This window comes from Onychomys torridus, chromosome 11 (assembly GCF_903995425.1).
Source record: "Onychomys torridus chromosome 11, mOncTor1.1, whole genome shotgun sequence".
Lineage (NCBI taxonomy): Eukaryota > Metazoa > Chordata > Mammalia > Rodentia > Cricetidae > Onychomys > Onychomys torridus.
The window spans coordinates 49058680-49073520 of NC_050453.1; positions in this window are offsets into that span (position 1 = coordinate 49058680).

The following is a 14841-nucleotide window of genomic DNA, read 5'->3' on the forward strand; positions in this document are numbered from 1 at the left end:
TGGCCTCTCCTGTGTTCCTGACTTCATCCATGGGGACTAAGATACTGTTGGCACACTCTACTTTCTTCCTTCCTGTGGAACCTCCCTCCTTCTAATATATCTCCATCATTGTGTCAGCTCCTATCTTAGCTAGGGTTTCCACTGCTGTGAAGAAACGCCATGTCCATAGCAACTCTTATAAAGAAAAATGTTTTGAGGGGGCTGGCTTCCAGTTTAGAGGTTTAGTCCAGCATTACCATGGTGAGAAACATGGAATCATGCAGGCAGACGTAGTTCTGGGGAGGTAGCTGAGAGTTCTACATCTTGATCTGCAAGCAACACTATGAGCCACACTGGGCCTAGCTTGAGTATATGAGACCTCAAAGTTGCAATCAAAGTAACACACTTCCTCTAACAAGGCCACATCTCCTAATAGTGCCACTTCCTATGGGCCAAGCATTCAAACACATGTGTCTTTGGGGACCATCCCTATTTAAACAACCACATTCAACTCCCTGGCTCCCATAGCCATATCATAATGCAAAATGAATTTAGTCCAACTTCAAAAGTGCCTATCATCTGTAACAGTCTCAATTTCTTTAAAAATCCAAAGTCCAAAGTCTCTTCGGAGACTCTTGGTAATCTCTTAACTGTAACCCCTGTAAAATCAAAATGAAAAAGCAAATCACATATTCCCAACATGTAAGGGCAAAGGATATATATACTACCATTCCAAAATGTATGGAAGGGAACATAGTGAGAAAATGCTAGACCAAAGCAAGACCAAAAAACCATTAGGCAAACTCCAAACTCTATAGCTCAATGTCTGAAGTTAAAAATCTTTTCAGATTTTCAACTCCTCTGATTTTTGTTGACTGTAGCATATCTCTTTCTCTTTGGCTGTTTGCATTCCTTATTAGCAGCTTTTCTTGTCAGGTAACCCATGACTCTGGCATCTCCAAATTTTTTTAGTCTCCAAAGCAATCCAGGTTTACAAGTTTGTATTCCCACCAACAGTGGAAAAAAGAAAGCATCTTCAACAAATGGTGCTGGCATACCTGGAAGTCACATGTAGAAGATTGTAAATAGATCCATATCTGTCACAATGCACAAAACTCAAGTCCAAGTGGATCAAAGACCTCAATATAAAACCAATTACACTGAACTTGATAGAGAGAAAGTAGGAAGTACTCTTGAACGCATTGGCACAGGAGACCACTTCCTAAATATAACACCAGTAGCACAGACACTGAGAGCAACAATTAATAAATGGGACCTCCTGAAACTGAGAAGCTTCTGTAAGGCAAAGGACACAGTAAATAAGAAAAAAATGACAGCCTACAGAATGGGAAAAGATTTTCACCAACCCCACATCTGACAGAGGGCTGATCTCCAAAATATATAAAGAACTCAAGAAACTAGACATCAAAATACTGAACAATCCAATCAAAAAATGGGCTATTGAGCTAAACAGAGAATTCTCAAAGGAAGAATCTCAAATGGCTGAAAGACATTTAAGGAATTGCTCAGCATCCTTAGTAATCAGGGAGATGCAAATCAAAATGACTCTGAGATACCACCTTACACCTGTCAGAATGGCTAAGATCAAAAGCACTGCAGCAGCTTATGCTGGAGAGGATGTGGAGCTTTGAGGTCTCTTTTGCTTAAGCTTCATTCAATCCACTTGTTGTTACATTCTGATGAAGTTGTAGCCAGCACCATGTCTGCCTCCACACAACCATTATACCACCATCAAAATGGACTGAACCGCTGAATTATAAGCTGCCACTTCAATAAATGTTTTCCTTTATAAAAGTTGCCCGGGCCGGCTGGTATTGGCACACTCGGGAGGCAGAGGCAGGTAGAGCCCTGTGAGTTCGAGGCCAGCCTGGTCTACAAAGCTAGTCCAGGACAGGCTCCAAAGCTACAGAGAAACCCTGTCTTGAAAAACCAAAAAAAAAAAAAAAAAAAAAGGTGCCCTAGTCAGGGTGTCTCTTCACAGCAATAGAAACCAAAACGAAGACAGGCTCCATTCTCAGGTCAGATGTACAGAAACTTCCCTGTACAAAAAATGTCCCCAAATGGTGTCTTAAAAATCTCCCAATGAGGGCTGGAGAGATGGCTCAGAGCTAAAGGGACTGGCTGCTCTTCCAGAGGTCCTGAGTTCTATTCCTAGCAACCATATGGTGGCTCACAACCATCTAAATTGAGATCTGATACCCTCTTCTGGTATGCAGGCATGCATTCAGACAGAACACTGTATACATAAAAAATAAATAAATCTTTTAAAAATGTCTTCCATCCGGCATGGTGGCACACATCTTTAATGCCAGCACTGGGGGGGATCTCCACTGAAGGGTTCAGGAATATAGAAATACAAAATATAAGCTTAAGAGATAAGAACTGACAGTCATCAGCTCTAAAAGTTAACTACTAACAATGGCTGTCTGCTTTATAACCAGCTCCTTTGTCAACAGCCAGGGGTTAACTTTTAACCCCCTTGCCCCTTATAGCCAACAACTGCCTGTACCAAAGTTAACTTCTAATATAGTTGTTTCTAAGTGATTTCTAGCATGCATCCCATGCCTGATATATATATTTTAGCTGAGGATCGAACCCAGGGCATTTGTGCTTGCTAGGCAAGTGCTCTACCACTGAGCTAAATCCCCAACCCCAACTGGTATTTCTATATGACTCCTGGCATGCACCCTGTGCTGATACTATAAAAAAGGGAGGGGGGCAGTACCCACCTCCATTGCCACAGCCTTAAAATCCAACTCTGATTGTGGTCTCAGCTAGCTGATAAGCTTTTGTGCCCTGTGGTGATTTATTTTATTTTATTTTATTTTTTCTGGAATAAAGTTTGCTTCTGATTTAATAGACTTTGGTGATCTGTTCCCTGTTATTTTGAGACCCTAGACCCAACAGGTAAGTTCAAGGCCAGCCTGGTCTGCAGAGCTGGTTGCAGGACAGCCAAGGCTATTACACAGAGAAACCCTGTCTCAAAACAAAACAAAACAAAAACCCTTCTGTTATGTGACAGACTTTTCATGGGAGATGAAACACACACACACACACACACACACACACACACACACACACACACACAAACCCCAATCAGAAATAACCACTCTTGACATTATTATACTAGCTGGCATGTCTGGCCCTGTACTTTCATTGTGAAGTATGCAGGATCCATACTTAGTAGCAACTTCTGGAACTTTAGGAGCTAGCTCACAGGGAGGAGATCCTTCAGGCCCAGACCTAGCTTTATTTCTCCAAGATTTGCAAGCAAAATGTACAATGTCTTCAACAAAAGGGTCTCACTCAGTTCTCTCTCTCTCTCTCTCTCTCTCTCTCTCTCTCTCTCTCTCTCTCTCTCTCGGAGCTGAGCATCCAACCCAGGGCCTTGTTCGTGCTAGGTAAGCGCTCTACCACTGAGCTAAATCCCTCACTCAGTTCTTTAATGCAACCAACAACTGTTGTAAAACAAAACAAAACAAAAATCCCTTTATCTTTTGGTGGCCTCCAGGGCTTCCTTGGCCAACAAGCTCTGGAGAGTAACCAACCATTGGCGCTGAGAGTTTCAATAAATAACCTTATGGTTTTTTTGCCCTTGTAAGTGAGATACCCTTGTTTACTCTTTGTGAATTAATGCCTCATGCTTCACAGAATGGCCTCTTTGGGCCTCCATGCAGGGACACCCCTGCCACACCATTGCCCTCAGTGGCTTTCCTTTGTCATGGAGGGAGATTCCATAACCCCTTTCTTCTATTCTTGACACTCAAGTCACAACCAAGTGGCCAAAGCTGGTGAGCTCTGCTTGTTGGGGCAGGAAAATGCCCCCATTTATTCAGTTACATCTTTACCAGATTTCTGTTTTTGATGGTTTCCTTCCCTGCCTAAGCTTGGCCATCCTGGAGCTTTTTCTGTAGACCAGGCTGTCCTGGAATTTAGAGCTTTGTTTGCCTCTGTCTCCTGGATGCTGCGATTAAAGATCTGCACCCCCATGCTGGGACCTCAACTGTTCTTTTCACATGTTGGAAGCTTAGCTAGGTAGGGTCCTGGCCTAAGGTCATCACTTCTTTTATTCCATTTAATATCCAGCTCTTTAATATGTTTATCTCCTCAAACATAGGAGTTACCTCCATTCTACTTCCTAGTGTCCCTTTTCTCCTCACTCTGTACATTTTGTATTTTCACTTGTTCAGCTTGCCCCTTTTCATTATAAATCTTCATAAGAGGGAACACTGGTAACCACACAACAGAGTCTATACTAGGCTGTTTTGAGATTTTCTTTGCCAATGAATTAACCCGAAACTCTTCATTTTAGCCTCAGGCAGAATTTTTGGACAAGGGCAAAAAGCAGCCACATTCTTTACCAAAATACCACAAAACTAGTTTCTAGGCCTTATACTAACATTCTTCTCTGAAACCTACTGAGTCAGCAGCCCCCACACACACCCAGTTCAAATCCAGATCACCACTATTATCTTCCATGTTCCCATCAAGCCCCACTTTAGTCATTCAACTGTTTTTCCAATTCATACTCTCAATATCCATATTCTTCCAATAACAACACGGTCAGGCCTGCAGCAATACCTCAGTCCCTGGAACCAACTTCTGTCGTTTACTATGAAGAGACCCCATGACCATGACAACTCCTATAAAGGAAAATTTTAATGGAGGCTAGCTTACATTGTCAGTGGTTATGTGCATTATATTCATGTTAGAAGCATGGCAGTACACAGGCAGACATAGTGCTGGAGAAGGAGCTGAGAGTTCTCGTCTTGATCCAATAATACAGAAGCTGATAAAGGAAAATTTAAACCTGAAGAGATTACCTATACCAAGAAAGTAGTAGAAAGAAATATCACACCAGCAAATCAAAAGAAGGGAAGAATAAACATAGCACAACAATAAAATAAGAGATAAGAGGAATCAACACTGTTCATTGATATGTTCCGACATCAATTGTCTCAATTCCAGAATTAAAATGAACAAACAACAACAAAACATGAAAAGCATAATGGATTTGAAAACAGGATCCATTCTAATGTTTCATCTGAGCTACACACTTGAACATCAAGAATAGAAATCACCTCAGGCTAAAGGGATATATAAAGATATTCCAAGTAAATGTACCTAAATAGTATGCCAGTATAGCTATTTTAATATCTGATAAAATAGACTTCAGGCTAAAACTAATCAGAAAAGACAGAAGACACTACGTATTCATCAAAGGAAAAATACACCAAGAGGATATTGTCATTCTAAACATCTATGAATAAAAACAAAGGCACACAAGTTCATAAAAGAATCACCACTATATCTCAAATCTCAAGAGATTCTTACATAGTATTAGTGAATAATTAATACTTTACTCTCACCAACAAACAGGTCTTTAGACAAAGAAACAAAGAGGGAAATGTTGGAGCTAACAAACATTATAAACCAAATGTGTCTAACAGATACTTACAGAACATTTCATCTTCTTCTCCGCACCTTGTGGAACTTTCTCAAAAATTGATCACCTGCTTAGACATAAAATAAGTGCCAACAGATACATGAAAATTGAAATAACTCCCTGCACCCCATCTGACCACCATAGATTAAAGCTGAATATCAGCCACAGAAACAATATAAAGCTTTCAAACTCATGGAAACTGAACAACTCTGTACTGAATACAAAATGGGTCAAGACTGAAATTAAGAAATTAAAGACTTCCTAGAATTAAATGAATATGAAAACACAACATACCCAGTTATGGGACACAATAAAGGCAGTATAAAGAGACAAGTTCATAGCACTATTGGAGACACCTCATATTGATAAATTAACAGCACACCTGGGAAATCCAGACAAAAAGAAGAAATAGCACCCAAAAGGAGTAGACAGAAAGAAACAATCAAACTTAGGAAGGAAATGAATAAAATGCCCCCCACCCTTAAAAATCAATGAAACGAAGAGTTGGTTCTTTGAGAAAATCAATTAGATTCACAAAACCAACCCGAATTAATTAAAAGGTGGAGAAAGAATATCCAAATTAACAAAATGAAAAGGGGGGCATAACAACAGACACCAAGGAAATTCAGAGAATCATAAGGATATACTTTAACTTTACTACAGCAAGTTGAAAAATTCTAAAGAAGGGAGGGGGAGCATAATTTTTTGACACATACCATGTACCAAAGTTAAATCAAGATGAGACAACCAGTTTAAAAATACATATAACACTCAGTGAAATAGAAGCAATAATTAAAAGTCTACTAACCTAAAAAAGCCCAGGGCCAGATGGTTTATTGCAGAATTCTACCAGACTTTTCAAAGAGGAGTTAACACCAATACTCCTCAAATAGTTCCACAGAACAAAAATAGAAAGAACATTGCTCAGTTCTATTTATGAGGCAATAGTCATTCTGATACCTAAACCAATTGAATATCCAACTAAAAAAGAGAATTACAGACCAATTTCCCATATGATTATAGATTCAGGAATTCTCAGTAAAATATTCACAAACCAAATTCAAGAACACATTAAAAAGGCTAGTATAATTCATCCCAGAGATGCAGAAATGGTTTGACATATGTAAATTCATAAGTGTAATCCACCATATAAACAGGAAAAACACATGATCTTCTCATTAGATGCAGAAAAGGCCTGAGACAAAATTCAATACTTCTTCGTGATGAAAGTTCTGAAGATATTACAGATACAAAAGGACATACCTTGATGTAATATGGCAATTTAGAGTAAGCCCATAAACAACATAAACTTAAATTTAGAGACATTTTAAACTGCCCCTAAAATCAGGAGCAAGAAAATGCAATAGACTAGAATCAAGCCTGCAGACTCAGAAATAATCCTGCACAACCATAGAAGCCAGAAATACATGCTATATGAAAAGCATTCTGAACAAGCAGTGCTGGTGGTCATACTGAATGTCTATATGTAGAAGAATTCAAAGAAATTCATATGTATAATCCTGCACAAATATCAATTCCAATTTGATCAACATAAGGCCAAATACACAAAACTTGATAGAAGGGAAAATGGAAAATACTCTTGAACTCATTGGCACAGAAAAAATCTTTCTGAATAGAAAAACAATAGCACATGCATAACAACAAAAAGTGGCAAATGTGATTTTATAAAACTGAAAAGGTTCTCTATGGCAAAGGAAATCATCATTCAGATGAAGCTTCAAGCTACAGAATGGGAAAGATTTTTTACCAATTATACATTTAATAGAAGGCTAATATCTAAAATATGTAAATAACAAAAAAGGAAACAGAACATCAAGAATACAAATAATACAATAAAAAATGAAGTACAGAGGCCAGGCAGTGTTGGCATGCACCTTCAATCCCAGCACTAGGGAGGCAGAGGCAGGTGGGATCTCTGTGAATTTGAGGCCAGCCAGGACTACAGAGTGAGTTCCAGGAAGGCTCCAAAGCTACACATAGAAACCTTGTCTCAAAAAAAATATATATATGCACAGAACTAAACAGAGAAAAGCACTTAGAGAAATCTTCAACATTCTTCATCATCAGGGAAATGCAAAACAAACCCAATTTAAGTTTTCATTTTATATCAGTCAGAATGACCAAGAACAATAAAACAGTGAATAGCTCATGCTAGTGAGGATGTGGAATAAGGAGAAACACTCATCCATTTTGGAGGAAGTACAAATTGTATAGCCACTCTGGAAATCAGTGAAGTGGTTCCTCAGGAAGCTGGGAATTTATGTAGCTCCTGATCCAGCTATATTGATCTTGGGGATAAACCCAAAGGATGCTTCATCCTACCACAGAGACACTCAACCAAGTTCATGTGTTCTCTATTCATAATGGCTAGAAATAGTGAGGGCCAAATGGCAGTACTGAATTGCCAAAGGCAAGGCAATCCTAGTGACCATAATGGGCATAAAGCAATGTCTGTTAGGGTTGGTGTTTTAGTTAGGGATTTTACTGCTATGAAGAGACACCATGACCATGGCAACTCTAAGAGTTTTACGTTTTGAACTGCAAGGAGCCAGAAATGAACTACACTGACTATACCTTGAGTATAGGAGACCTCAAAGACCACTTCCACAGTGACATATTTCCTCCAACAAGGCCACACCTACTCCAATTAAGCCATACCACCTAATAGTGCCACACCCTATGAATTATGGGGGCCAATGACATCCAATCTACCACAGTCAGGGCTGCTGTTGTTGAGTTGGGTGAATTAAATGCAATGGGCTTAATTGGGCCACAATGTATCAGGGACCAGGTGGCTGCACTGAATCATCAAAGGCAAGGTGACCCTACTTATCATAACTAGCAGCATAGACAAAGCAATGCCCATGGCCTAACCTAGGCTAGAACAGGTAAAGTGGTTTTGATGGTGGTGTGACTTGTATGGACCTTTGGTGATGGCTAATCAAAAATGAGTTTCCAGGTATGAAACAGATAGGGAGCCTACTACATTTTCATTTGATCTGTATAAGCTGAAATATTCTAAAACAAATGGGGACAAAAAGACTACACTGGATCTTGACAAGAGGGAATTTCAGCTTTTGAACCAATTTTCAGACTTGATCCAGTTTGCGGAACCAGAACACCTTAAATGAAGGGATTGATTGCCAGGGTCCCCTGAGAAAGGACCTTGAGTTATGCTGTTAGCATTTCTCCAGTTATTGCCCAGAGAAATATCTACATCCTTTTTCAAGGGTAACTATACCCTAGGGGAAAGGAAACAATCAGACTTTCAGGATCTATCAGATCCTGGTTCTAAATTGACATGAATTCCAGTAGACCCCAAGAAACACTGTGGCCCTCCAGCTGAAGTAGGAGCTCAGGTGGTTAATTGTATTTTGGCTGCAGTTCAACTCACAATAGGTCCAGTGAGTCCCTGCAGTATCTTGTGTTTATTTCTCCAGTTCCAGAATATATATTTGGATTTGATATACTTAGAAGTTGGCAGAATTCTTACATTCGTTCCCTGACATGTGAGCAATTATTGTTGGAAAGGGCCAATGGAAGCCTTTAGATTTGGCTCTCCCAGGGAAAATAGTGAATCAAAAGCAGTATCACATCACTGAAGGAATTGCAGAAATTAGTTCCACCATCCAGGACTTGAAAGCTGTGGGGTGGGGTTTCCACTACAACTCCCTTTAACTCTACGGTCTGTCAAGTAGCAAAGAGAGATGGATCCTGGAGAATGAGAGATGACCATAGAAAACTCAATCAAGAAGTGACTCCAATTGCAGCTGTCATATAAGATGTGCTTCTGCCAGGAGACACAGCAAGCATTCTACTGAACTGGAAGATCGGATTTCCCCCAGGCCACTTTGGACTTCTGATACCTTTATGCCTATAGGTAAATAGGACAAACAGTGTTGGGAGGGTTGACCGATCTAGCTTACCATGGGGAAACTGGATTGCTTCTCCACAAAGGAAGTAAGAAAGATTATGTCTGGAGTGCAGGAAATGCTTTAAGACATCTCTTGGTAATACCATGCCCTATGATTAAAGACAATTTGAAACTATAACATTGTAATCCAGGCAGGTTGGTAAAGGGCCCAGACCCTTCAGGAAACAAAGGTATGGGCCACTCCTCTAGGAAATAACCAAGACCTACTGAAATACTCTCTGAGAGTGGAGGAAATACAGAATGGATAGTAGATGAAGATAATTATAAATACTAGCAAAGTACAGGTGACCAGTTGCAAAAACTAAAATTATAATTAATATGACTGTTTTTGTCATGTTTTGTTAAATAGGTGTTTGTACAGATATTTGTGTTCTCTTTCTTCAGTTTGATTTATCATTTATTAGTATAACAGTTAAAATTTTAGTGGTTAATCATATTTAATTTTTTAAATTTTTTTATTTTACATACCACCCCCACCCCTGCCCATCCCAGTCCCATGCCCTCCTCTGAGAAGGTAAGGCATGCCTTTGGGAGTCAACAAAGTCTGGCATACCAAGCTGAAGCAGGATCAAGCACCTTCCCCCAGTATCAAGACTGAGCATTTCTTGGAGCTCATAGGGAATGGGCTCAAAAAAAAAAAAAAAAAAAGGCAGTTCCTGCACCAGTGATAAATCCTGGTTCCATTGCCAGGGGCCACAAACAGATCAAGACACATAATTTTCACCCACATTCAGAGGGCCTAGATCAATCCCATGCAGTTTCCAAGCTGTCAGTCCAGAGTCCATGAACACCCTCTAGCTCAGTTCGGCTGTCTCTATGGTTTTTCCCATCATGATCTTGACCTGCCTTGCTCATATAATACCTTCTCCCTCTCTTCAACTGGACTCCAGGAGCTCAGCTCAGTGCTTAGCTGTGGATCTCTGCATCTGCTTCCAACAGTTATTGGATGAAGGTTCTATGATGACAATTAGGGTAGTCACCAATCTGATTACAGGGTAAGGCGAGTTCAAGCACCCTCTCCACTAATGCTAGGAGTCTTAGCTGGAGTCATTCTTGTGGATTCCTGAGAATTTCCATAGCACCAAGTTTTTTCTTAACCCATAACGGATACCCCTATCAAGATAACTCTTTCATTGCTCTCCCTCTCCACCCTTCCCTCAACTCAGCCATCTTTATCCTTCATGTTCCCATTCTTCACCCCCTTCCCCTCTACACCCCCTAACAGTTTACACAGGAAATCTTAGGGTCCTCCTTGTTACCTAGCTTCTCTGGGGCTCTTGATTCTAGCCTGGTTATCTTTTGCTTTACATCTAATATCCACATATGAGTGAGTACATACTAAGTTTGTCTTTCTGGGCCTGGGTTACTTCACTCAGGATGATTTTTTTCTAGTTCCATCCATTTGCCTACAAAGTTCAGAGTGTCATTGTTTTTGGACCATGGACTCAGACATGGCCCTTTGCAGGAGCTTGGACACAGCTGTCATCATGGCTCTGGGTAGAGGGACTGGCCACTCAGATGGGAATGATTATGGCCCTAACATTGGGACTCTATGTGGCTTTTGCTGGCAATTTATGACCCAAACTTCAGCAAGACCCCAGCCATGATAGAACCATGGACCTGGACCTTATCCTTGACAGTGTCTGGGTCTGGATGTCTCACTTCTCCATCAGTAGTATAACCCTGAAATATCAACATGGCTCTCAATCTTGGATGTCTGCATGTCCTTCAGTGGTAACAGGTGCATCAGATATCAGTACAGACCTTGGCTGCAGTAAGGTCAATGATCCTGACATGGCCCACAGATTCAACTCTGGCCTGGATGTCACCATGCCATTGAGTAGCAACACAGGCCACTCAGATCTGGATACAACCTAGCCCTAGGACACCAACCTGGAATCAGGTGGCTGATCAGACCCTGAGTATCTTCATGGCCCTCACTGGCAATAGGAACCCCATATGTCAATCCATTCCCAGGCTGTTATAGGGCCACAGACCTAGGCATGGCCCTCAGCAGCAGCCTGGGTCCAAATGATACCATGGTTTCAGGTGGTAGCATGCCATGGCCAACAGACTCCAAACAAGTTGGAGGCTCCAGCCCAGATCCTGGGCCTCTGTATTGGGATTGTGAGACTTTTAATGACTGTTTCTATTTCCTTATGGGTTATAGGTCTATTTAAATTATCTGGCTTTGATTTTTTGGTATGTGGTATCAATCCAGGAAAATTTCCATTTCTTTTAGATTTTTCCAGTTCTGTGTGGAGTACAGGTTTTTGAAGTATGACCTAATGATTCTCTGGATTTCCTCAGTGTCTGTTGTTATGTCCCCCTTTTCATTTCTGATTTTGTTAATTTGGATATTCTCTCTCTGCCTTTTGATTAGTTTGGATAAGGCTTTGTTTATCTTGTTGATTTTCTCAAAGAACCAACTCTACAAAGAGAACAATATGAAGAATTATATTTAAGTTTTGAGGTATCAATAGACTGTCTGTCAAGGGACATTGACAACCGTTCTAAAATTTATGTGTTTGTGGTTGTTTGAGGGATAGCTATATTATGTTAGGTGTAATTATGACCTGTGCATTGTTTTCACTTGGAAATTAAACACAGCATAAGGAGATATGATAATGTGTAAAGTTGAGAAGGGTGGATCTTTGATAACCACTTTTGGTTGTCAACTTAACTTACATCTGCAATTAACTAAAACACAAGAGGCTGGGTGTACCTGTGAGAAAAAATTTACTTAATTACATCATTTGAAATGTAAAAACTCACTTTTCATCTGGGTCTTTTGAGGTGGGAAGATCCACCTTTATTCAGGACCACACCTTCTTGTGGCTGCCTATGTGAAGAACACAAGGAGGAGCTTACTCTCTTCCCATGCTTGCTCTTGCTGGCAAGTACATTTCTTCATTGGCATTAGAGCCTAATTTTTCAGGATTCTGGCATATATTTAAGATAAGCTGAGACATTCAGCCCGTGGCCGGAACAACTACTAGATTCTAGAACCTTCTATTGGTAGACAGCAATTGTTGCAATAAGTGTACCAAGGCCTGTAAGCCATTCTAATAAATCCCCATATATTTAATATGTGTGTATATATATATATATATATATATATATATATATATATATATATATATTACATATTTTAAAATACATACTATATATTTTATAAAATATATGTATGTATGTATGTATGTATATATTATACTCTGTTTATGTAGAAAAGCCTGATTAGTACATAATTTTTCAAAGTGCTGAAATGAAAGTTAATGAATAACAGAGAGCATCAGTCTCACGTCATTAAAGAAACAAAGGATTATTAAAATGATTTGATGGCAGATCATATTTGAAATAATGAAATTTCACAGTAGAAATAATCTGAGCTGAAAACAGAGGTCACCAGTACTGAAAGAAGTTGAACTTTAAATTTAGCCAGAGTTAATACAGTGCAATGTATAAAAGGCTTTCACTCACATGCAAGAAATGTCAGTACTAGACATATGAATCACATCATTGTTGTAATGGTTGTAATCTAAAACAAAAGAAAAAACATGGAAAGACCATGCTTAGCACAGCCTAGATGCAGGTGTTGTCAGAGGTAGGCACACTTCAGTATCAGGATTGCTTGCCAGTCCAAACTTTGACATTCAGAATAAACACCAAAATAGGAACAAGTACATAGCTAATATAAAGTAGATTCAAATTGACTAGAATTTTTAAGTAACCTATTAATGATAAACAAATAGCAAGAGTAGAAATACTATGGTAAGGCATCAATAATTGTCTGAAATTTAAATCAATTGTTTATTTCAATTAAATTATAAAACTTGTTCAATGGTTACTTTCAAACTACTGTGCAAGATCAACCTTTAGCTGAAATTTGGAACTTGGGCATGACAGTCTCTCCATCATCTGCACAAAGAAGGTAATTTTATGCCAAACCCTAGTTTTCCCTGTGAAAGTCAGAAATTTTATATGTTTTAGACAGAGAGTTCCTATGACTATCCCTCAGTACAAATCCCAAGTTCTCAGTCTTTTATGACCTTCTCCAGCATCTAACATTTGTTTTTGCCTTAGACCATCCTTCTGAACATAACCAAACATTGAGTTTTATGTATTCCTAGTGAAGAATTCCAGTTTGATAGTATTTTAAGATTCTTAGTACACCAAATGATGTCAAAAATTAATGTGTGGGAGTGCACATTTAATGTATTTGGATGTTAATATTGTAAGGAAGTATTAACTTTTTGTTACTATTTTAAATATATTTCCTTGGTAAGGTAATAAATTCATTTGGTAAAGATGGTTCAGGAGCCTTAGTTGATTGGGAAACTTCCATTGAAAGAAATAGCCTAGTGCTTGGTTTTAAACTGGAGATAACTATGTGGACAGGCAAATGGACGGTTGACAGTGATCCAGACTGAATAAGGATTTTCCATGATAAGGAACTGAAGTAGAAGATGTTGCTGGTGGTACAATTGATTGGAGATTTTGCTAAATGAAGAAAGTCTTATCATATAATTGGGTTGATAAAGAATAAAAAGATATAATTAATCACAATCAGAAAGAAAGTTTTAAATGCAGAAATGGTGAAGATGAAAATTATTGGAGTTCAACTAGAGCTGATAGCATGAATTAATTTAATTCAAAATAGAAATTTTGTATATAGAATTGCCTGTGGCTCCAGATATTGAACAACTTCTTGTTGTGTTATTAAAAGACAGAGAATGGTAATATGTCAATAGCACTGAGAAAATTTAGTGCCCAGTTATTTGTTTCTGTAAGCAAGTCTCTGCTAAATACTAGGAAGCATCTGGGAAAAGCAGCCCATTCTAGGGTTAAGGCAGTAACCCGTGTGATCAAGGAGCATTGTCTCTTACTATCCAAGGTCTGCTGCTAGCTTGAACAGAAGTTGAGCTTCTGTGGACAGAGTTGAAGCAGCCTCTGAATGCCTGGCCAGAGAGCAGTGAGCTCTGGGAAGTGAATCCAATAATATCTGGATAAAGAGAGAAAAGCAAGCAAATTGGAAAATACTTCTATTATTCAAACAAAACTGATAACGGAGGACCAGATAAGTAGCTTCACAAGTGGATTATATTTTATGGACCAAAATTAGAAATATAGAACATTGTACTTACTGAAATAAATATGTGAATACATTTACAGTGTGATGAGAAGTACCGTTCCCTCAAAGAACTTTGCTTTATTTATCTGTTCTTTGAGATATCATGAGTGTATACAAAACGCTTTGATTATATTTGTTACTCTGTTCATGTTACCCTCCTACTTCAACCATTCCTTATTCCTCCCACAATTTAATGTCTGCTTTTTGTTTAAAGATTTATTTATTTAAAATATTATGAGTATGGGTATGAGTGTTTGCCTTTGTATATGTGTGTGCACCACATTCATGGTGGGGGCCAGATGAGGACAT